Here is a 23,556-nt window from a genome sequence, read left to right as displayed (position 1 = left end):
TAATTCAATGTGTTTTAACTCGCTCTTCTATTGAGTTTCGTGTTGAGAAGGACATTTGTCAACATTTGCATGTTCTTATCAGATGAATGGCTATAGAATGTAGGGTCTGTTTATGAGTCAACTAAGGCCTCAGAGATACATTTTGTCTTCTGATAACCCGGATGTGTGTGATATGTTATTGTAGCACTGGTGATTATGCCTGTCATGTCCTGATAATGTCAAGGCAAAGGCCTACTTGTGAATGGATCATTTTGTGCCCTCATGATGTAATCTGGATTGAGGTCTTTCATTTGCTAGAATATTAAATAATTTATAGGAGAGTTTGTAATTTAAGACCACAGTACATGTCAACCATTACAATGCCACAGAAATTTCCCTGGTCAACTATTACCATGAAAACAGACATTTCCCTGGTCAACCATTACCATGACAACAGACATTTCCCTGGTCAACCATTACCATGCCACAGTCATGTCCCTGGTCAAACATTACCATGACAACAGACATTTCCCTCGTCAACTATTACCATGACAACAGACATTTCCCTGGTCAACCATTACCATGCCACAGTCATTGCCCTGGTCAACCATTACCTTGACAACAGACATTTCCCTGGTTAAACATTACCATTCCACAGACATTTCCCTGGTCAACCATTACCATGACAACAGACATTTCCCTGGTCAACCATTACCATTCCACAGTCATTTCACGGTCAACCATTACCATGACAACAGACATTTCCCTGGTCAACCATTACCATGCCACAGTCATTGCCCTGGTCAACCATTACCTTGACAACAGACATTTCCCTGGTCAACCATTACCATTCCACGGACATGTCCCTGGTCTACAATGCCACAAACATTTCCCTGGTCAACCATTACCATGCCACAGACATGTCCCTGGTCCACTTATTTCCTGATGAAATCAGTCAATAAGATGGATTCTGTTGTTCCAAGATGCAGATCCATTCCACAGACATTTCTGCAGGTTTTTTTTTTGCAGTGAGAATGTGTAGTGAGGTATTCTGCCAAAAATGTATTTAGGCATATTAAAACACTTCAGTTTAACCCTGATCGCGAGTATCATCCTGTCAATTTACAGATACAATTACAAATACGAGTATGGCCATGTCACTGTACATAGATCTTTCTATTTTCATGTTCTACTGTGTTATTGACTACGTTTGTTTACGTGTAACTCTGTGTTGTTGTTTTTGTCGCACTGCTGTGCTTTATCTTGGCCAGGTCGCAGTTTGTAAATGAGAACTTGTTCCTAACTAGCCTACCTGGTGAAATAAAACAATTAATTAAAAACCACCCATTGTAGCTACTACCGTGTCTTGTTGATGAAGTAGTAGGCTACTGTTTCTCCTCCATATCTGTGGGTCGTATGCCACCCTGTGGTCGATGGTGGAATCATATTTTACTGAGAGCAGAAAACAAGCGTGATGAAACTATTCCTACAACGTCTGGAACGCTACAAAACACCAGAAATAAATGGTGTCTTTCGGTTGGCTGTGTGCACGAATGTGATTTCAGCATTTTGGTACATCGCCTACTTGTGTGTTACCAGACCAACATTTAGACCAAAAATGCAATGTATTTAGAATTTCTACCGTGTTGCTTGATGGGAAAATAGTCGGTCCGTGATATAATATAGTAAAACAAAATGTATTGCTTTTTTCTTCGCCTTGTCCGCAACTGTATTCGTAAACGTCATTAAACCCTGTTCAATATGATGTGGTATTATCAGTAGTAGAAGTGGTAACCGTGAGTCAAACACCTTTGTCCTGGAAGGAGTACTCCTCTACCAACGTGTACAACTCATACTTACCTGGTAAGGGAGACACCGTGATCACGAAGGCGGTTCACCCAGGGCGAGGCTCAGCCATTGCACTCCGGCTGTGCTGACCCCTGCGAATTTCTCAAATGTGGAAATCTCGATTGCATAATTTCTGGTAGTGGGGGACTGCGTTCCCGCTCTCCCCTGATCTTGATGTTAAAAATAATTTAGGGACATATTTATTAATTCAATGTGTTTTAACTCGCTCTTCTATTGAGTTTCGTGTTGAGAAGGACATTTGTCAACATTTGCATGTTCTTATCAGATGAATGGCTATAGAATGTAGGGTCTGTTTATGAGTCAACTAAGGCCTCAGAGATACATTTTGTCTTCTGATAACCCGGATGTGTGTGATATGTTATTGTAGCACTGGTGATTATGCCTGTCATGTCCTGATAATGTCAAGGCAAAGGCCTACTTGTGAATGGATCATTTTGTGCCCTCATGATGTAATCTGGATTGAGGTCTTTCATTTGCTAGAATATTAAATAATTTATAGGAGAGTTTGTAATTTAAGACCACAGTACATGTCAACCATTACAATGCCACAGAAATTTCCCTGGTCAACTATTACCATGAAAACAGACATTTCCCTGGTCAACCATTACCATGACAACAGACATTTCCCTGGTCAACCATTACCATGCCACAGTCATGTCCCTGGTCAAACATTACCATGACAACAGACATTTCCCTCGTCAACTATTACCATGACAACAGACATTTTCCTGGTCAACCATTACCATGCCACAGTCATTGCCCTGGTCAACCATTACCTTGACAACAGACATTTCCCTGGTTAAACATTACCATTCCACAGACATTTCCCTGGTCAACCATTACCATGACAACAGACATTTCCCTGGTCAACCATTACCATTCCACAGTCATTTCACGGTCAACCATTACCATGACAACAGACATTTCCCTGGTCAACCATTACCATGCCACAGTCATTGCCCTGGTCAACCATTACCTTGACAACAGACATTTCCCTGGTCAACCATTACCATTCCACGGACATGTCCCTGGTCTACAATGCCACAAACATTTCCCTGGTCAACCATTACCATGCCACAGACATGTCCCTGGTCCACTTATTTCCTGATGAAATCAGTCAATAAGATGGATTCTGTTGTTCCAAGATGCAGATCCATTCCACAGACATTTCTGCAGGTTTTTTTTTTGCAGTGAGAATGTGTAGTGAGGTATTCTGCCAAAAATGTATTTAGGCATATTAAAACACTTCAGTTTAACCCTGATCGCGAGTATCATCCTGTCAATTTACAGATACAATTACAAATACGAGTATGGCCATGTCACTGTACATAGATCTTTCTATTTTCATGTTCTACTGTGTTATTGACTACGTTTGTTTACGTGTAACTCTGTGTTGTTGTTTTTGTCGCACTGCTGTGCTTTATCTTGGCCAGGTCGCAGTTTGTAAATGAGAACTTGTTCCTAACTAGCCTACCTGGTGAAATAAAACAATTAATTAAAAACCACCCATTGTAGCTACTACCGTGTCTTGTTGATGAAGTAGTAGGCTACTGTTTCTCCTCCATATCTGTGGGTCGTATGCCACCCTGTGGTCGATGGTGGAATCATATTTTACTGAGAGCAGAAAACAAGCGTGATGAAACTATTCCTACAACGTCTGGAACGCTACAAAACACCAGAAATAAATGGTGTCTTTCGGTTGGCTGTGTGCACGAATGTGATTTCAGCATTTTGGTACATCGCCTACTTGTGTGTTACCAGACCAACATTTAGACCAAAAATGCAATGTATTTAGAATTTCTACCGTGTTGCTTGATGGGAAAATAGTCGGTCCGTGATATAATATAGTAAAACAAAATGTATTGCTTTTTTCTTCGCCTTGTCCGCAACTGTATTCGTAAACGTCATTAAACCCTGTTCAATATGATGTGGTATTATCAGTAGTAGAAGTGGTAACCGTGAGTCAAACACCTTTGTCCTGGAAGGAGTACTCCTCTACCAACGTGTACAACTCGTAATTTAAGACCACAGTACATGTCAACCATTACAATGCCACAGAAATTTCCCTGGTCAACTATTACCATGAAAACAGACATTTCCCTGGTCAACCATTACCATGACAACAGACATTTCCCTGGTCAACCATTACCATGCCACAGTCATGTCCCTGGTCAAACATTACCATGACAACAGACATTTCCCTCGTCAACTATTACCATGACAACAGACATTTCCCTGGTCAACCATTACCATGCCACAGTCATTGCCCTGGTCAACCATTACCTTGACAACAGACATTTCCCTGGTTAAACATTACCATTCCACAGACATTTCCCTGGTCAACCATTACCATGACAACAGACATTTCCCTGGTCAACCATTACCATTCCACAGTCATTTCACGGTCAACCATTACCATGACAACAGACATTTCCCTGGTCAACCATTACCATGCCACAGTCATTGCCCTGGTCAACCATTACCTTGACAACAGACATTTCCCTGGTCAACCATTACCATTCCACGGACATGTCCCTGGTCTACAATGCCACAAACATTTCCCTGGTCAACCATTACCATGCCACAGACATGTCCCTGGTCCACTTATTTCCTGATGAAATCAGTCAATAAGATGGATTCTGTTGTTCCAAGATGCAGATCCATTCCACAGACATTTCTGCAGGTTTTTTTTTTGCAGTGAGAATGTGTAGTGAGGTATTCTGCCAAAAATGTATTTAGGCATATTAAAACACTTCAGTTTAACCCTGATCGCGAGTATCATCCTGTCAATTTACAGATACAATTACAAATACGAGTATGGCCATGTCACTGTACATAGATCTTTCTATTTTCATGTTCTACTGTGTTATTGACTACGTTTGTTTACGTGTAACTCTGTGTTGTTGTTTTTGTCGCACTGCTGTGCTTTATCTTGGCCAGGTCGCAGTTTGTAAATGAGAACTTGTTCCTAACTAGCCTACCTGGTGAAATAAAACAATTAATTAAAAACCACCCATTGTAGCTACTACCGTGTCTTGTTGATGAAGTAGTAGGCTACTGTTTCTCCTCCATATCTGTGGGTCGTATGCCACCCTGTGGTCGATGGTGGAATCATATTTTACTGAGAGCAGAAAACAAGCGTGATGAAACTATTCCTACAACGTCTGGAACGCTACAAAACACCAGAAATAAATGGTGTCTTTCGGTTGGCTGTGTGCACGAATGTGATTTCAGCATTTTGGTACATCGCCTACTTGTGTGTTACCAGACCAACATTTAGACCAAAAATGCAATGTATTTAGAATTTCTACCGTGTTGCTTGATGGGAAAATAGTCGGTCCGTGATATAATATAGTAAAACAAAATGTATTGCTTTTTTCTTCGCCTTGTCCGCAACTGTATTCGTAAACGTCATTAAACCCTGTTCAATATGATGTGGTATTATCAGTAGTAGAAGTGGTAACCGTGAGTCAAACACCTTTGTCCTGGAAGGAGTACTCCTCTACCAACGTGTACAACTCATACTTACCTGGCAAGGGAGACACCGTGATCACGAAGGCGGTTCACCCAGGGCGAGGCTCAGCCATTGCACTCCGGCTGTGCTGACCCCTGCGAATTTCTCAAATGTGGAAATCTCGATTGCATAATTTCTGGTAGTGGGGGACTGCGTTCGCGCTCTCCCCTGATCTTGATGTTAAAAATAATTTAGGGACATATTTATTAATTCAATGTGTTTTAACTCGCTCTTCTATTGAGTTTCGTGTTGAGAAGGACATTTGTCAACATTTGCATGTTCTTATCAGATGAATGGCTATAGAATGTAGGGTCTGTTTATGAGTCAACTAAGGCCTCAGAGATACATTTTGTCTTCTGATAACCCGGATGTGTGTGATATGTTATTGTAGCACTGGTGATTATGCCTGTCATGTCCTGATAATGTCAAGGCAAAGGCCTACTTGTGAATGGATCATTTTGTGCCCTCATGATGTAATCTGGATTGAGGTCTTTCATTTGCTAGAATATTAAATAATTTATAGGAGAGTTTGTAATTTAAGACCACAGTACATGTCAACCATTACAATGCCACAGAAATTTCCCTGGTCAACTATTACCATGAAAACAGACATTTCCCTGGTCAACCATTACCATGACAACAGACATTTCCCTGGTCAACCATTACCATGCCACAGTCATGTCCCTGGTCAAACATTACCATGACAACAGACATTTCCCTCGTCAACTATTACCATGACAACAGACATTTCCCTGGTCAACCATTACCATGAAAACAGACATTTCCCTGGTCAACCATTACCATGACAACAGACATTTCCCTGGTCAACCATTACCATGCCACAGTCATTGCCCTGGTCAACCATTACCTTGACAACAGACATTTCCCTGGTTAAACATTACCATTCCACAGACATTTCCCTGGTCAACCATTACCATGACAACAGACATTTCCCTGGTCAACCATTACCATTCCACAGTCATTTCACGGTCAACCATTACCATGACAACAGACATTTCCCTGGTCAACCATTACCATGCCACAGTCATTGCCCTGGTCAACCATTACCTTGACAACAGACATTTCCCTGGTCAACCATTACCATTCCACGGACATGTCCCTGGTCTACAATGCCACAAACATTTCCCTGGTCAACCATTACCATGCCACAGACATGTCCCTGGTCCACTTATTTCCTGATGAAATCAGTCAATAAGATGGATTCTGTTGTTCCAAGATGCAGATCCATTCCACAGACATTTCTGCAGGTTTTTTTTTTGCAATGAGAATGTGTAGTGAGGTATTCTGCCAAAAATGTATTTAGGCATATTAAAACACTTCAGTTTAACCCTGATCGCGAGTATCATCCTGTCAATTTACAGATACAATTACAAATACGAGTATGGCCATGTCACTGTACATAGATCTTTCTATTTTCATGTTCTACTGTGTTATTGACTACGTTTGTTTACGTGTAACTCTGTGTTGTTGTTTTTGTCGCACTGCTGTGCTTTATCTTGGCCAGGTCGCAGTTTGTAAATGAGAACTTGTTCCTAACTAGCCTACCTGGTGAAATAAAACAATTAATTAAAAACCACCCATTGTAGCTACTACCGTGTCTTGTTGATGAAGTAGTAGGCTACTGTTTCTCCTCCATATCTGTGGGTCGTATGCCACCCTGTGGTCGATGGTGGAATCATATTTTACTGAGAGCAGAAAACAAGCGTGATGAAACTATTCCTACAACGTCTGGAACGCTACAAAACACCAGAAATAAATGGTGTCTTTCGGTTGGCTGTGTGCACGAATGTGATTTCAGCATTTTGGTACATCGCCTACTTGTGTGTTACCAGACCAACATTTAGACCAAAAATGCAATGTATTTAGAATTTCTACCGTGTTGCTTGATGGGAAAATAGTCGGTCCGTGATATAATATAGTAAAACAAAATGTATTGCTTTTTTCTTCGCCTTGTCCGCAACTGTATTCGTAAACGTCATTAAACCCTGTTCAATATGATGTGGTATTATCAGTAGTAGAAGTGGTAACCGTGAGTCAAACACCTTTGTCCTGGAAGGAGTACTCCTCTACCAACGTGTACAACTCATACTTACCTGGCAAGGGAGACACCGTGATCACGAAGGCGGTTCACCCAGGGCGAGGCTCAGCCATTGCACTCCGGCTGTGCTGACCCCTGCGAATTTCTCAAATGTGGAAATCTCGATTGCATAATTTCTAGTAGTGGGGGACTGCGTTCGCGCTCTCCCCTGATCTTGATGTTAAAAAATAATTTAGGGACATATTTATTAATTCGATGTGTTTTAAGTCGCTTCGTGTTGAGAAGGACATTTGTCAACATTTGCATGTTCTTATCAGATGAATGGCTATAGAATGTAGGGTCTGTTTATGAGTCAACTAAGGCCTCAGAGATACATTTTGTCTTCTGATAACCCGGATGTGTGTGATATGTTATTGTAGCACTGGTGATTATGCCTGTCATGTCCTGATAATGTCAAGGCAAAGGCCTACTTGTGAATGGATCATTTTGTGCCCTCATGATGTAATCTGGATTGAGGTCTTTCATTTGCTAGAATATTAAATAATTTATAGGAGAGTTTGTAATTTAAGACCACAGTACATGTCAACCATTACAATGCCACAGAAATTTCCCTGGTCAACTATTACCATGAAAACAGACATTTCCCTGGTCAACCATTACCATGACAACAGACATTTCCCTGGTCAACCATTACCATGCCACAGTCATGTCCCTGGTCAAACATTACCATGACAACAGACATTTCCCTCGTCAACTATTACCATGACAACAGACATTTCCCTGGTCAACCATTACCATGAAAACAGACATTTCCCTGGTCAACCATTACCATGACAACAGACATTTCCCTGGTCAACCATTACCATGCCACAGTCATTGCCCTGGTCAACCATTACCTTGACAACAGACATTTCCCTGGTTAAACATTACCATTCCACAGACATTTCCCTGGTCAACCATTACCATGACAACAGACATTTCCCTGGTCAACCATTACCATTCCACAGTCATTTCACGGTCAACCATTACCATGACAACAGACATTTCCCTGGTCAACCATTACCATGCCACAGTCATTGCCCTGGTCAACCATTACCTTGACAACAGACATTTCCCTGGTCAACCATTACCATTCCACGGACATGTCCCTGGTCTACAATGCCACAAACATTTCCCTGGTCAACCATTACCATGCCACAGACATGTCCCTGGTCCACTTATTTCCTGATGAAATCAGTCAATAAGATGGATTCTGTTGTTCCAAGATGCAGATCCATTCCACAGACATTTCTGCAGGTTTTTTTTTTGCAGTGAGAATGTGTAGTGAGGTATTCTGCCAAAAATGTATTTAGGCATATTAAAACACTTCAGTTTAACCCTGATCGCGAGTATCATCCTGTCAATTTACAGATACAATTACAAATACGAGTATGGCCATGTCACTGTACATAGATCTTTCTATTTTCATGTTCTACTGTGTTATTGACTACGTTTGTTTACGTGTAACTCTGTGTTGTTGTTTTTGTCGCACTGCTGTGCTTTATCTTGGCCAGGTCGCAGTTTGTAAATGAGAACTTGTTCCTAACTAGCCTACCTGGTGAAATAAAACAATTAATTAAAAACCACCCATTGTAGCTACTACCGTGTCTTGTTGATGAAGTAGTAGGCTACTGTTTCTCCTCCATATCTGTGGGTCGTATGCCACCCTGTGGTCGATGGTGGAATCATATTTTACTGAGAGCAGAAAACAAGCGTGATGAAACTATTCCTACAACGTCTGGAACGCTACAAAACACCAGAAATAAATGGTGTCTTTCGGTTGGCTGTGTGCACGAATGTGATTTCAGCATTTTGGTACATCGCCTACTTGTGTGTTACCAGACCAACATTTAGACCAAAAATGCAATGTATTTAGAATTTCTACCGTGTTGCTTGATGGGAAAATAGTCGGTCCGTGATATAATATAGTAAAACAAAATGTATTGCTTTTTTCTTCGCCTTGTCCGCAACTGTATTCGTAAACGTCATTAAACCCTGTTCAATATGATGTGGTATTATCAGTAGTAGAAGTGGTAACCGTGAGTCAAACACCTTTGTCCTGGAAGGAGTACTCCTCTACCAACGTGTACAACTCATACTTACCTGGCAAGGGAGACACCGTGATCACGAAGGCGGTTCACCCAGGGTGAGGCTCAGCCATTGCACTCCGGCTGTGCTGACCCCTGCGAATTTCTCAAATGTGGAAATCTCGATTGCATAATTTCTGGTAGTGGGGGACTGCGTTCGCGCTCTCCCCTGATCTTGATGTTAAAAATAATTTAGGGACATATTTATTAATTCAATGTGTTTTAACTCGCTCTTCTATTGAGTTTCGTGTTGAGAAGGACATTTGTCAACATTTGCATGTTCTTATCAGATGAATGGCTATAGAATGTAGGGTCTGTTTATGAGTCAACTAAGGCCTCAGAGATACATTTTGTCTTCTGATAACCCGGATGTGTGTGATATGTTATTGTAGCACTGGTGATTATGCCTGTCATGTCCTGATAATGTCAAGGCAAAGGCCTACTTGTGAATGGATCATTTTGTGCCCTCATGATGTAATCTGGATTGAGGTCTTTCATTTGCTAGAATATTAAATAATTTATAGGAGAGTTTGTAATTTAAGACCACAGTACATGTCAACCATTACAATGCCACAGAAATTTCCCTGGTCAACTATTACCATGAAAACAGACATTTCCCTGGTCAACCATTACCATGACAACAGACATTTCCCTGGTCAACCATTACCATGCCACAGTCATGTCCCTGGTCAAACATTACCATGACAACAGACATTTCCCTCGTCAACTATTACCATGACAACAGACATTTCCCTGGTCAACCATTACCATGAAAACAGACATTTCCCTGGTCAACCATTACCATGACAACAGACATTTCCCTGGTCAACCATTACCATGCCACAGTCATTGCCCTGGTCAACCATTACCTTGACAACAGACATTTCCCTGGTTAAACATTACCATTCCACAGACATTTCCCTGGTCAACCATTACCATGACAACAGACATTTCCCTGGTCAACCATTACCATTCCACAGTCATTTCACGGTCAACCATTACCATGACAACAGACATTTCCCTGGTCAACCATTACCATGAAAACAGACATTTCCCTGGTCAACCATTACCATGACAACAGACATTTCCCTGGTCAACCATTACCATGCCACAGTCATTGCCCTGGTCAACCATTACCTTGACAACAGACATTTCCCTGGTTAAACATTACCATTCCACAGACATTTCCCTGGTCAACCATTACCATGACAACAGACATTTCCCTGGTCAACCATTACCATTCCACAGTCATTTCACGGTCAACCATTACCATGACAACAGTCATTGCCCTGGTCAACCATTACCTTGACAACAGACATTTCCCTGGTCAACCATTACCATTCCACGGACATGTCCCTGGTCTACAATGCCACAAACATTTCCCTGGTCAACCATTACCATGCCACAGACATGTCCCTGGTCCACTTATTTCCTGATGAAATCAGTCAATAAGATGGATTCTGTTGTTCCAAGATGCAGATCCATTCCACAGACATTTCTGCAGGTTTTTTTTTTGCAGTGAGAATGTGTAGTGAGGTATTCTGCCAAAAATGTATTTAGGCATATTAAAACACTTCAGTTTAACCCTGATCGCGAGTATCATCCTGTCAATTTACAGATACAATTACAAATACGAGTATGGCCATGTCACTGTACATAGATCTTTCTATTTTCATGTTCTACTGTGTTATTGACTACGTTTGTTTACGTGTAACTCTGTGTTGTTGTTTTTGTCGCACTGCTGTGCTTTATCTTGGCCAGGTCGCAGTTTGTAAATGAGTACGTTTGTTTACGTGTCTTGGCCAGGTTATCTTGGCCAGGTCGCAGTTTGTAAATGAGTACGTTTGTTTACGTGTAACTCTGTGTTGTTGTTTTTGTCGCACTGCTGTGCTTTATCTTGGCCAGGTCGCAGTTTGTAAATGAGAACTTGTTCCCAACTAGCCTACCTGGTGAAATAAAACAATTAATTAAAAACCACCCATTGTAGCTACTACCGTGTCTTGTTGATGAAGTAGTAGGCTACTGTTTCTCCTCCGTATCTGTGGGTCGTATGCCACCCTGTGGTCGATGGTGGAATCATATTTTACTGAGAGCAGAAAACAAGCGTGATGAAACTATTCCTACAACGTCTGGAACGCTACAAAACACCAGAAATAAATGGTGTCTTTCGGTTGGCTGTGTGCACGAATGTGATTTCAGCATTTTGGTACATCGCCTACTTGTGTGTTACCAGACCAACATTTAGACCAAAAATGCAATGTATTTAGAATTTCTACCGTGTTGCTTGATGGGTAAATAGTCGGTCCGTGATATAATATAGTAAAACAAAATGTATTGCTTTTTTCTTCGCCTTGTCCGCAACTGTATTCGTAAACGTCATTAAACCCTGTTCAATATGATGTGGTATTATCAGTAGTAGAAGTGGTAACCGTGAGTCAAACACTTTTGTCCTGGAAGGAGTACTCCTCTACCAACGTGTACAACTCATACTTACCTGGCAAGGGAGACACCGTGATCACGAAGGCGGTTCACCCAGGGCGAGGCTCAGCCATTGCACTCCGGCTGTGCTGACCCCTGCGAATTTCTCAAATGTGGAAATCTCGATTGCATAATTTCTGGTAGTGGGGGACTGCGTTCGCGCTCTCCCCTGATCTTGATGTTAAAAATAATTTAGGGACATATTTATTAATTCGATGTGTTTTAACTCGCTTCGTGTTGAGAAGGACATTTGTCAACATTTGCATGTTCTTATCAGATGAATGGCTATAGAATGTAGGGTCTGTTTATGAGTCAACTAAGGCCTCAGAGATACATTTTGTCTTCTGATAACCCGGATGTGTGTGATATGTTATTGTAGCACTGGTGATTATGCCTGTCATGTCCTGATAATGTCAAGGCAAAGGCCTACTTGTGAATGGATCATTTTGTGCCCTCATGATGTAATCTGGATTGAGGTCTTTCATTTGCTAGAATATTAAATAATTTATAGGAGAGTTTGTAATTTAAGACCACAGTACATGTCAACCATTACAATGCCACAGAAATTTCCCTGGTCAACTATTACCATGAAAACAGACATTTCCCTGGTCAACCATTACCATGACAACAGACATTTCCCTGGTCAACCATTACCATGCCACAGTCATGTCCCTGGTCAAACATTACCATGACAACAGACATTTCCCTCATCAACTATTACCATGACAACAGACATTTCCCTGGTCAACCATTACCATGAAAACAGACATTTCCCTGGTCAACCATTACCATGACAACAGACATTTCCCTGGTCAACCATTACCATTCCACAGTCATTTCACGGTCAACCATTACCATGACAACAGACATTTCCCTGGTCAACCATAACCATGCCACAGTCATTGCCCTGGTCAACCATTACCTTGACAACAGACATTTCCCTGGTTAAACATTACCATTCCACAGACATTTCCCTGGTCAACCATTACCATGACAACAGACATTTCCCTGGTCAACCATTACCATTCCACAGTCATTTCACGGTCAACCATTACCATGACAACAGACATTTCCCTGGTCAACCATAACCATGCCACAGTCATTGCCCTGGTCAACCATTACCTTGACAACAGACATTTCCCTGGTTAAACATTACCATTCCACAGACATTTCCCTGGTCAACCATTACCATGACAACAGACATTTCCCTGGTCAACCATTACCATTCCACAGTCATTTCACGGTCAACCATTACCATGACAACAGACATTTCCCTGGTCAACCATTACCATGCCACAGTCATTGCCCTGGTCAACCATTACCTTGACAACAGACATTTCCCTGGTCAACCATTACCATTCCACGGACATGTCCCTGGTCTACAATGCCACAAACATTTCCCTGGTCAACCATTACCATGCCACAGACATGTCCCTGGTCCACTTATTTCCTGATGAAATCAGTCAATAAGATGGATTCTGTTGTTCCAAGATGCAGATCCATTCCACAGACATTTCTGCAGGTTTTTTTTTTGCAGTGAGAATGTGTAGTGAGGTATTCTGCCAAAAATGTATTTAGGCATATTAAAACACTTCAGTTTAACCCTGATCGCGAGTATCATCCTGTCAATTTACAGATACAATTACAAATACGAGTATGGCCATGTCACTGTACATAGATCTTTCTATTTTCATGTTCTACTGTGTTATTGACTACGTTTGTTTACGTGTAACTCTGTGTTGTTGTTTTTGTCGCACTGCTGTGCTTTATCTTGGCCAGGTCGCAGTTTGTAAATGAGAACTTGTTCCCAACTAGCCTACCTGGTGAAATAAAACAATTAATTAAAAACCACCCATTGTAGCTACTACCGTGTCTTGTTGATGAAGTAGTAGGCTACTGTTTCTCCTCCGTATCTGTGGGTCGTATGCCACCCTGTGGTCGATGGTGGAATCATATTTTACTGAGAGCAGAAAACAAGCGTGATGAAACTATTCCTACAACGTCTGGAACGCTACAAAACACCAGAAATAAATGGTGTCTTTCGGTTGGCTGTGTGCACGAATGTGATTTCAGCATTTTGGTACATCGCCTACTTGTGTGTTACCAGACCAACATTTAGACCAAAAATGCAATGTATTTAGAATTTCTACCGTGTTGCTTGATGGGTAAATAGTCGGTCCGTGATATAATATAGTAAAACAAAATGTATTGCTTTTTTCTTCGCCTTGTCCGCAACTGTATTCGTAAACGTCATTAAACCCTGTTCAATATGATGTGGTATTATCAGTAGTAGAAGTGGTAACCGTGAGTCAAACACTTTTGTCCTGGAAGGAGTACTCCTCTACCAACGTGTACAACTCATACTTACCTGGCAAGGGAGACACCGTGATCACGAAGGCGGTTCACCCAGGGCGAGGCTCAGCCATTGCACTCCGGCTGTGCTGACCCCTGCGAATTTCTCAAATGTGGAAATCTCGATTGCATAATTTCTGGTAGTGGGGGACTGCGTTCGCGCTCTCCCCTGATCTTGATGTTAAAAATAATTTAGGGACATATTTATTAATTCGATGTGTTTTAACTCGCTTCGTGTTGAGAAGGACATTTGTCAACATTTGCATGTTCTTATCAGATGAATGGCTATAGAATGTAGGGTCTGTTTATGAGTCAACTAAGGCCTCAGAGATACATTTTGTCTTCTGATAACCCGGATGTGTGTGATATGTTATTGTAGCACTGGTGATTATGCCTGTCATGTCCTGATAATGTCAAGGCAAAGGCCTACTTGTGAATGGATCATTTTGTGCCCTCATGATGTAATCTGGATTGAGGTCTTTCATTTGCTAGAATATTAAATAATTTATAGGAGAGTTTGTAATTTAAGACCACAGTACATGTCAACCATTACAATGCCACAGAAATTTCCCTGGTCAACTATTACCATGAAAACAGACATTTCCCTGGTCAACCATTACCATGACAACAGACATTTCCCTGGTCAACCATTACCATGCCACAGTCATGTCCCTGGTCAAACATTACCATGACAACAGACATTTCCCTCATCAACTATTACCATGACAACAGACATTTCCCTGGTCAACCATTACCATGAAAACAGACATTTCCCTGGTCAACCATTACCATGACAACAGACATTTCCCTGGTCAACCATTACCATTCCACAGTCATTTCACGGTCAACCATTACCATGACAACAGACATTTCCCTGGTCAACCATAACCATGCCACAGTCATTGCCCTGGTCAACCATTACCTTGACAACAGACATTTCCCTGGTTAAACATTACCATTCCACAGACATTTCCCTGGTCAACCATTACCATGACAACAGACATTTCCCTGGTCAACCATTACCATTCCACAGTCATTTCACGGTCAACCATTACCATGACAACAGACATTTCCCTGGTCAACCATAACCATGCCACAGTCATTGCCCTGGTCAACCATTACCTTGACAACAGACATTTCCCTGGTTAAACATTACCATTCCACAGACATTTCCCTGGTCAACCATTACCATGACAACAGACATTTCCCTGGTCAACCATTACCATTCCACAGTCATTTCACGGTCAACCATTACCATGACAACAGACATTTCCCTGGTCAACCATTACCATGCCACAGTCATTGCCCTGGTCAACCATTACCTTGACAACAGACATTTCCCTGGTCAACCATTACCATTCCACGGACATGTCCCTGGTCTACAATGCCACAAACATTTCCCTGGTCAACCATTACCATGCCACAGACATGTCCCTGGTCCACTTATTTCCTGATGAAATCAGTCAATAAGATGGATTCTGTTGTTCCAAGATGCAGATCCATTCCACAGACATTTCTGCAGGTTTTTTTTTTGCAGTGAGAATGTGTAGTGAGGTATTCTGCCAAAAATGTATTTAGGCATATTAAAACACTTCAGTTTAACCCTGATCGCGAGTATCATCCTGTCAATTTACAGATACAATTACAAATACGAGTATGGCCATGTCACTGTACATAGATCTTTCTATTTTCATGTTCTACTGTGTTATTGACTACGTTTGTTTACGTGTAACTCTGTGTTGTTGTTTTTGTCGCACTGCTGTGCTTTATCTTGGCCAGGTCGCAGTTTGTAAATGAGAACTTGTTCCCAACTAGCCTACCTGGTGAAATAAAACAATTAATTAAAAACCACCCATTGTAGCTACTACCGTGTCTTGTTGATGAAGTAGTAGGCTACTGTTTCTCCTCCGTATCTGTGGGTCGTATGCCACCCTGTGGTCGATGGTGGAATCATATTTTACTGAGAGCAGAAAACAAGCGTGATGAAACTATTCCTACAACGTCTGGAACGCTACAAAACACCAGAAATAAATGGTGTCTTTCGGTTGGCTGTGTGCACGAATGTGATTTCAGCATTTTGGTACATCGCCTACTTGTGTGTTACCAGACCAACATTTAGACCAAAAATGCAATGTATTTAGAATTTCTACCGTGTTGCTTGATGGGTAAATAGTCGGTCCGTGATATAATATAGTAAAACAAAATGTATTGCTTTTTTCTTCGCCTTGTCCGCAACTGTATTCGTAAACGTCATTAAACCCTGTTCAATATGATGTGGTATTATCAGTAGTAGAAGTGGTAACCGTGAGTCAAACACTTTTGTCCTGGAAGGAGTACTCCTCTACCAACGTGTACAACTCATACTTACCTGGCAAGGGAGACACCGTGATCACGAAGGCGGTTCACCCAGGGCGAGGCTCAGCCATTGCACTCCGGCTGTGCTGACCCCTGCGAATTTCTCAAATGTGGAAATCTCGATTGCATAATTTCTGGTAGTGGGGGACTGCGTTCGCGCTCTCCCCTGATCTTGATGTTAAAAATAATTTAGGGACATATTTATTAATTCGATGTGTTTTAACTCGCTTCGTGTTGAGAAGGACATTTGTCAACATTTGCATGTTCTTATCAGATGAATGGCTATAGAATGTAGGGTCTGTTTATGAGTCAACTAAGGCCTCAGAGATACATTTTGTCTTCTGATAACCCGGATGTGTGTGATATGTTATTGTAGCACTGGTGATTATGCCTGTCATGTCCTGATAATGTCAAGGCAAAGGCCTACTTGTGAATGGATCATTTTGTGCCCTCATGATGTAATCTGGATTGAGGTCTTTCATTTGCTAGAATATTAAATAATTTATAGGAGAGTTTGTAATTTAAGACCACAGTACATGTCAACCATTACAATGCCACAGAAATTTCCCTGGTCAACTATTACCATGAAAACAGACATTTCCCTGGTCAACCATTACCATGACAACAGACATTTCCCTGGTCAACCATTACCATGCCACAGTCATGTCCCTGGTCAAACATTACCATGACAACAGACATTTCCCTCATCAACTATTACCATGACAACAGACATTTCCCTGGTCAACCATTACCATGAAAACAGACATTTCCCTGGTCAACCATTACCATGACAACAGACATTTCCCTGGTCAACCATTACCATTCCACAGTCATTTCACGGTCAACCATTACCATGACAACAGACATTTCCCTGGTCAACCATAACCATGCCACAGTCATTGCCCTGGTCAACCATTACCTTGACAACAGACATTTCCCTGGTTAAACATTACCATTCCACAGACATTTCCCTGGTCAACCATTACCATGACAACAGACATTTCCCTGGTCAACCATTACCATTCCACAGTCATTTCACGGTCAACCATTACCATGACAACAGACATTTCCCTGGTCAACCATTACCATGCCACAGTCATTGCCCTGGTCAACCATTACCTTGACAACAGACATTTCCCTGGTCAACCATTACCATTCCACGGACATGTCCCTGGTCTACAATGCCACAAACATTTCCCTGGTCAACCATTACCATGCCACAGACATGTCCCTGGTCCACTTATTTCCTGATGAAATCAGTCAATAAGATGGATTCTGTTGTTCCAAGATGCAGATCCATTCCACAGACATTTCTGCAGGTTTTTTTTTTGCAGTGAGAATGTGTAGTGAGGTATTCTGCCAAAAATGTATTTAGGCATATTAAAACACTTCAGTTTAACCCTGATCGCGAGTATCATCCTGTCAATTTACAGATACAATTACAAATACGAGTATGGCCATGTCACTGTACATAGATCTTTCTATTTTCATGTTCTACTGTGTTATTGACTACGTTTGTTTACGTGTAACTCTGTGTTGTTGTTTTTGTCGCACTGCTGTGCTTTATCTTGGCCAGGTCGCAGTTTGTAAATGAGAACTTGTTCCCAACTAGCCTACCTGGTGAAATAAAACAATTAATTAAAAACCACCCATTGTAGCTACTACCGTGTCTTGTTGATGAAGTAGTAGGCTACTGTTTCTCCTCCGTATCTGTGGGTCGTATGCCACCCTGTGGTCGATGGTGGAATCATATTTTACTGAGAGCAGAAAACAAGCGTGATGAAACTATTCCTACAACGTCTGGAACGCTACAAAACACCAGAAATAAATGGTGTCTTTCGGTTGGCTGTGTGCACGAATGTGATTTCAGCATTTTGGTACATCGCCTACTTGTGTGTTACCAGACCAACATTTAGACCAAAAATGCAATGTATTTAGAATTTCTACCGTGTTGCTTGATGGGTAAATAGTCGGTCCGTGATATAATATAGTAAAACAAAATGTATTGCTTTTTTCTTCGCCTTGTCCGCAACTGTATTCGTAAACGTCATTAAACCCTGTTCAATATGATGTGGTATTATCAGTAGTAGAAGTGGTAACCGTGAGTCAAACACTTTTGTCCTGGAAGGAGTACTCCTCTACCAACGTGTACAACTCATACTTACCTGGCAAGGGAGACACCGTGATCACGAAGGCGGTTCACCCAGGGCGAGGCTCAGCCATTGCACTCCGGCTGTGCTGACCCCTGCGAATTTCTCAAATGTGGAAATCTCGATTGCATAATTTCTGGTAGTGGGGGACTGCGTTCGCGCTCTCCCCTGATCTTAATGTTAAAAATAATCTCACTTTGAAATGTCAGGTGTGACCGAGGGAAGCCATAACCTCTGTCTTGGATCAAACTATGGAACTGTACTGCAACAATTAGAATGGTATGGAATATAATAGAATGGAATAAAATCGAGTATTATAAATGAATACCACTATATTACAACTATCACGCTGTAAAATATAACAAATCTATTATTTTGCGTTGGTCACCAGCTGTGTAACCGGATAACACATGTATAAAATCAAATGTATTTATAAAGCCCTTCGTACATCAGCTGATTATAAGAATGAGTTAAACACATAAACAAAACAGAAGCTGTATAACAGTCTAAATAAGGTTTATAACAGTCTAAATAAGGTTTATAACAGTCTAAATAAGGTTTATAACAGTCTAAATAAGGTTTATTACAGTCTAAATAAGCTTTATAACAGTCTAAATAAGGTTTATTACAGTCTAAATAAGGTTTATAACAGTCTAAATAAGGTTTATAACAGTCTAAATAAGGTTTATAACAGTTTAAATAAGGTTTATAACAGTTTTTGTATTGGTCAGATAATTATTAATATGATCACCTAAGGACTGCTGTAAAATAATCAAGTCAAGGACATGTTATTGGGGCCAGTGGCACTGTGTGTTACGCCATATAGTCTCCCCATTGTTTCCCATTATATTTCTTAGTTCCACCTGCAGGTCTCAGGTGATAGCAGGTGATCAACACACCTCAGGACCGTGCTGCCTATGTGAATTCCCCTGTCTGTCTTTCTCTGCGTGTGTGTGTCCAGATAAATGTATCTCTCTCCCTCCCTCCCTCTCTATCTCTCTCTTTGCTCTCTCGCTCCCTATCCCTCCTTCCTTCCCCCCTCTCTGTCTCTCTCCTTGCTCGCTCTCTATTTCTTTCATGCTCCTGTTTTTTTCTCTCTCTCTCTGCTATCTATCTGCTCTCTCTCTCTCTCTCTCTCTCTCTTTCATGCTCCTGTTTTTCTCTCTCTCTCTCTCTCTCTCTCTCTGCCTCTCTCTGCTTCTCTGTCTCTTTCTCTGTCTCTCTCTCTCTCTCTTTCTCTCTCACTCTCTCTCTCTCTCTCTCTCTCTCTCTCTCTCTCTCTGTCTCTCTCCCTCTCTATCTCTTTCCCTCTCTCTCCCTCTCTCTCTCTCTCTCTCTGCCTCTCTCTTTCTCTCTGTCTCTTTCTCTCTCTCTCTGTCTCTCTCTCTCTCTCTCTCTCTCTCTCTCTCTCTCTCTCTCTCTCTCTCTCTCTCTCTCTCTCTCTCCCTCCCACTGTGTGTCATAAATGGACTGATAGTGGGACCCGGAGCCAGAAGAGGGGCACATTTAGTCGGCCATAAACCTCCTAAACACCACGTGTCTCTGATAGACAGATAGAACGGACAGATAACAGAGAGAGGAGGGGAGGGGGGATACAGAGAGAGAGAGAGAGATCGAGAGAGATCGAGAGAGGAGGGGGGTACAGAGAGAGAGAGAGAGAGAGAGAGAGAGAGAGAGAGAGAGAGAGAGAGAGGAGGGGGGTACAGAGAGAGAGAGAGAGATAGAGGGGGGGTACAGAGAGAGAGAGAGGGGGTGGGTAGAGAGAGAGAGAGAGAGAGAGACAGAAAGAGAGACACAGAGAGAGACACAGAGAGAGACAGAGAGAGAGAGAGAGAGAGAGAGAGAGAGAGAGGGGGGATACAGAGAGCGAGAGAGGTAGAGAGAGAGAGGGAGGGGGGGGATACAGAGAGAGAGGGGGCAGACATGGCTCTCAAGAGAAGACAAGCAATGTGCTCACTGCCCACAAAATGAGGTGGTAACTGAGCTTCACTTCCATACCTCCTGCCAAATGTATGTCCACATTAGAGACACATATGACAGACTCACAAAGAATTTGAAAACAAATAGAACATTGATAAATCCCTTATCTGTTAGGCGAAGTGTGTCGTCACAGCAACAAGATGTTTGGCCCGTTGCCATGACAAAAGGGCAACCAGTGGAACTCACAAACAACATTCTAAATATAGCCTATATTTTACCTGTCACACCCTGACCATAGTATGCTTTGTATGTTTCTATGTTTTGTTTGGTCAGGGTGTGATCTGAGTGGGCATTCTATTCTACTCACTCACTCAGTCATTCACTCACTCACTCACTCACTCACTCACTCACTCACAACAGGTGTTGTATTCGGTGCAGGTCTCTCTCTACCTGTAAGGTCCTGTTGTATTCGATGCATGTATGAGTGAGTGAGTGAGTGAGTGAGTGAGTGAGTGAGTGAGTGAGTGAGTGAGTGAGTGATAGCAGAGAGAGAGAGAGAGAGACAGAGAGCTTTGTCAATTCGTATGAATGAATAATCTTGTAAAACATGTATAAATATATCTTCTGTTCAAATTAATTTCCATTTATTTTGTGTCATATTATCATCCCACATCATCAACACACTTAGATAATCGCACTGTTCAACAATAAATGACTAAAAGATGTGTACATTCATCACAGTCAGTCAACCACTCCTTGGGTGCATAATTACCATATTTAATTTAAATAACTTACATCATGATAACACCTTAAAACGATGTGTTGCGATCATCACAATAGTCTGAATACACAATATTAATACATTCATTATACAGATGTGTATTTTCATAAAAGTCAAGGAATAAATCTACTGATGAAAGTAGCAAAATGATGAGTGGTTTGTCTTAAGGACAGATCCTGTTTGTCTTAAGGACAGATCCTGTTTGTCTTAAGGACAGATCCTGTTTGTCTTAAGGACAGATCCTGTTTGTCCCTGTTACAGATCCTGTTTGTCTTAAGGACAGATCCTGTTTGTCCCTGTTACAGGTCCTGTTTGTCTTAAGGACAGATCCTGTTTGTCTTAAGGACAGATCCTGTTTGTCTTAAGGACAGATCCTGTTTGTCTTAAGGACAGATCCTGTTTGTCTTAAGGACAGATCCTGTTTGTCTTAAGGACAGATCCTGTTTGTCTTAAGGACAGATCCTGTTTGTCTTAAGGACAGATCCTGTTTGTCTTAAGGACAGATCCTGTTTGTCTTAAGGACAGGTCCTGTTTGTCCCTGTTACAGGTCCTGTTTGTCTTAAGGACAGGTCCTGTTGTCCCTGTTACAGGTCCTGTTTGTCTTAAGGACAGATCCTGTTTGTCCCTGTTACAGGTCCCTGTTTGTCCCTGTTACAGGTCCTGTTTGTCTTAAGGACATATCCTGTTTGTCCCTGTTACAGGTCCTGTTTGTCTTAAGGACAGATCCTGTTTGTCTTAAGGACAGGTCCTGTTGTCCCTGTTACAGGTCCCTGTTGTCCTTGTTACAGGTCCCGGTTGTCCCTGTTACAGGTCCTGTTTGTCTTAAGGACAGATCCTGTTTGTCTTAAGGACAGGTCCTGTTGTCCCTGTTACAGGTCCTGTTGTCCTTGTTACAGGTCCCGGTTGTCCCTGTTACAGGTCCCGGTTGTCCCTGTTACAGGTCCTGTTTGTCTTAAGGACAGATCCTGTTTGTCTTAAGGACAGGTCCTGTTGTCCCTGTTACAGGTCCCTGTTGTCCTTGTTACAGGTCCCGGTTGTCCCTGTTACAGGTCCTGTTTGTCTTAAGGACAGATCCTGTTTGTCTTAAGGACAGGTCCTGTTGTCCCTGTTACAGGTCCTGTTTGTCTTAAGGACAGATTCTGTTTGTCTTAAGGACAGGTCCTGTTTGTCCCTGTTACAGGTCCTGTTTGTCTTAAGGACAGATCCTGTTGTCCCTGTTACAGGTCCTGTTTGTCTTAAGGACAGATCCTGTTGTCCCTGTTACAGATCCTGTTTGTCCCTGTTACAGATCCTGTTTGTCCCTATTATAGGTCCTGTTGTCTCTGTTACAGGTCCTGTTGTCTCTGTTACAGGTCCTGTTAGTCCCTGTTACAGATCCTGTTGTCCCTGTTACAGGTCATGTTTGTCTTCAGGACAGATCCTGTTGTCCCTGTTACAGGTCCTGTTTGTCTTAAGGACAGATCCTGTTGTCCCTGTTACAGGTCCTGTTTGTCTTAAGGACAGATCCTGTTGTCCCTGTTACAGATCCTGTTTGTCCCTGTTACAGATCCTGTTTGTCCCTATTATAGGTCCTGTTGTCTCTGTTACAGGTCCTGTTGTCTCTGTTACAGGTCCTGTTGTCTCTGTTACAGGTCCTGTTTGTCTTAAGGACAGGTCCTGTTGTCCCTGTTACAGATCCTGTTGTCCCCGTTACAGGTCCTGTTTGTCCCTGTTACAGGTCCTGTTGTCTCTGTTACAGGTCCTGTTTGTCCCTGTTATAGGTCCTGTTGTCTCTGTTACAAGTCCTGTTTGTCTTAAGGACAGGTCCTGTTTGTCCCTGTTACAGGTCCTGTTTGTCTTAAGGACAGGTCCTTTTGTCCCTGTTACAGGTCCTGTTTGTCTTAAGGACAGATCCTGTTTGTCCCGGTTGTCCCTGTTACAGGTCCTGTTTGTCCCTGTTACAGGTCCTGTTGTCTCTGTTACAGGTCCTGTTT

At 41.9% G+C, this 23,556-nt stretch overlaps 8 non-coding genes across 8 annotated transcripts; all 8 read left to right on the top strand.

Moving 5' to 3' along the window:
* Nucleotides 1-1,831: 1,831 nt before the first annotated feature.
* Nucleotides 1,832-1,995, top strand: LOC149974671 (U1 spliceosomal RNA). The gene has a single exon (XR_016489148.1). It is a non-coding gene; the product is annotated as a U1 spliceosomal RNA (small nuclear RNA).
* A 3,374-nt stretch (nt 1,996-5,369) lies between these two features.
* On the top strand, nt 5,370-5,533 carry LOC149974670 (U1 spliceosomal RNA). Its single transcript, XR_016489142.1, has one exon. It is a non-coding gene; the product is annotated as a U1 spliceosomal RNA (small nuclear RNA).
* Nucleotides 5,534-7,468: 1,935 nt separating this feature from the next.
* On the top strand, nt 7,469-7,632 carry LOC149974669 (U1 spliceosomal RNA). Its single transcript, XR_016489139.1, has one exon. It is a non-coding gene; the product is annotated as a U1 spliceosomal RNA (small nuclear RNA).
* Nucleotides 7,633-9,555: 1,923 nt separating this feature from the next.
* LOC149974668 (U1 spliceosomal RNA) lies at nt 9,556-9,719 on the top strand. Its single transcript, XR_016489127.1, has one exon. It is a non-coding gene; the product is annotated as a U1 spliceosomal RNA (small nuclear RNA).
* A 2,314-nt stretch (nt 9,720-12,033) lies between these two features.
* Nucleotides 12,034-12,197, top strand: LOC149974667 (U1 spliceosomal RNA). The gene has a single exon (XR_016489133.1). It is a non-coding gene; the product is annotated as a U1 spliceosomal RNA (small nuclear RNA).
* A 2,188-nt stretch (nt 12,198-14,385) lies between these two features.
* On the top strand, nt 14,386-14,549 carry LOC149974666 (U1 spliceosomal RNA). Its single transcript, XR_016489206.1, has one exon. It is a non-coding gene; the product is annotated as a U1 spliceosomal RNA (small nuclear RNA).
* A 2,188-nt stretch (nt 14,550-16,737) lies between these two features.
* Nucleotides 16,738-16,901, top strand: LOC149974665 (U1 spliceosomal RNA). The gene has a single exon (XR_016489195.1). It is a non-coding gene; the product is annotated as a U1 spliceosomal RNA (small nuclear RNA).
* A 1,988-nt stretch (nt 16,902-18,889) lies between these two features.
* On the top strand, nt 18,890-19,053 carry LOC149974664 (U1 spliceosomal RNA). The gene has a single exon (XR_016489187.1). It is a non-coding gene; the product is annotated as a U1 spliceosomal RNA (small nuclear RNA).
* Nucleotides 19,054-23,556: the final 4,503 nt, after the last annotated feature.

The sequence above is a fragment of the Oncorhynchus mykiss genome, chromosome 19, assembly GCF_057628025.1.
Source record: "Oncorhynchus mykiss isolate SJ-2025 chromosome 19, ASM5762802v1, whole genome shotgun sequence".
Classification (NCBI taxonomy): domain Eukaryota; kingdom Metazoa; phylum Chordata; class Actinopteri; order Salmoniformes; family Salmonidae; genus Oncorhynchus; species Oncorhynchus mykiss.
The sequence above is the reverse complement of the archived record's forward strand: the minus strand, read 5'-3'. Positions and strand labels throughout refer to the sequence as shown.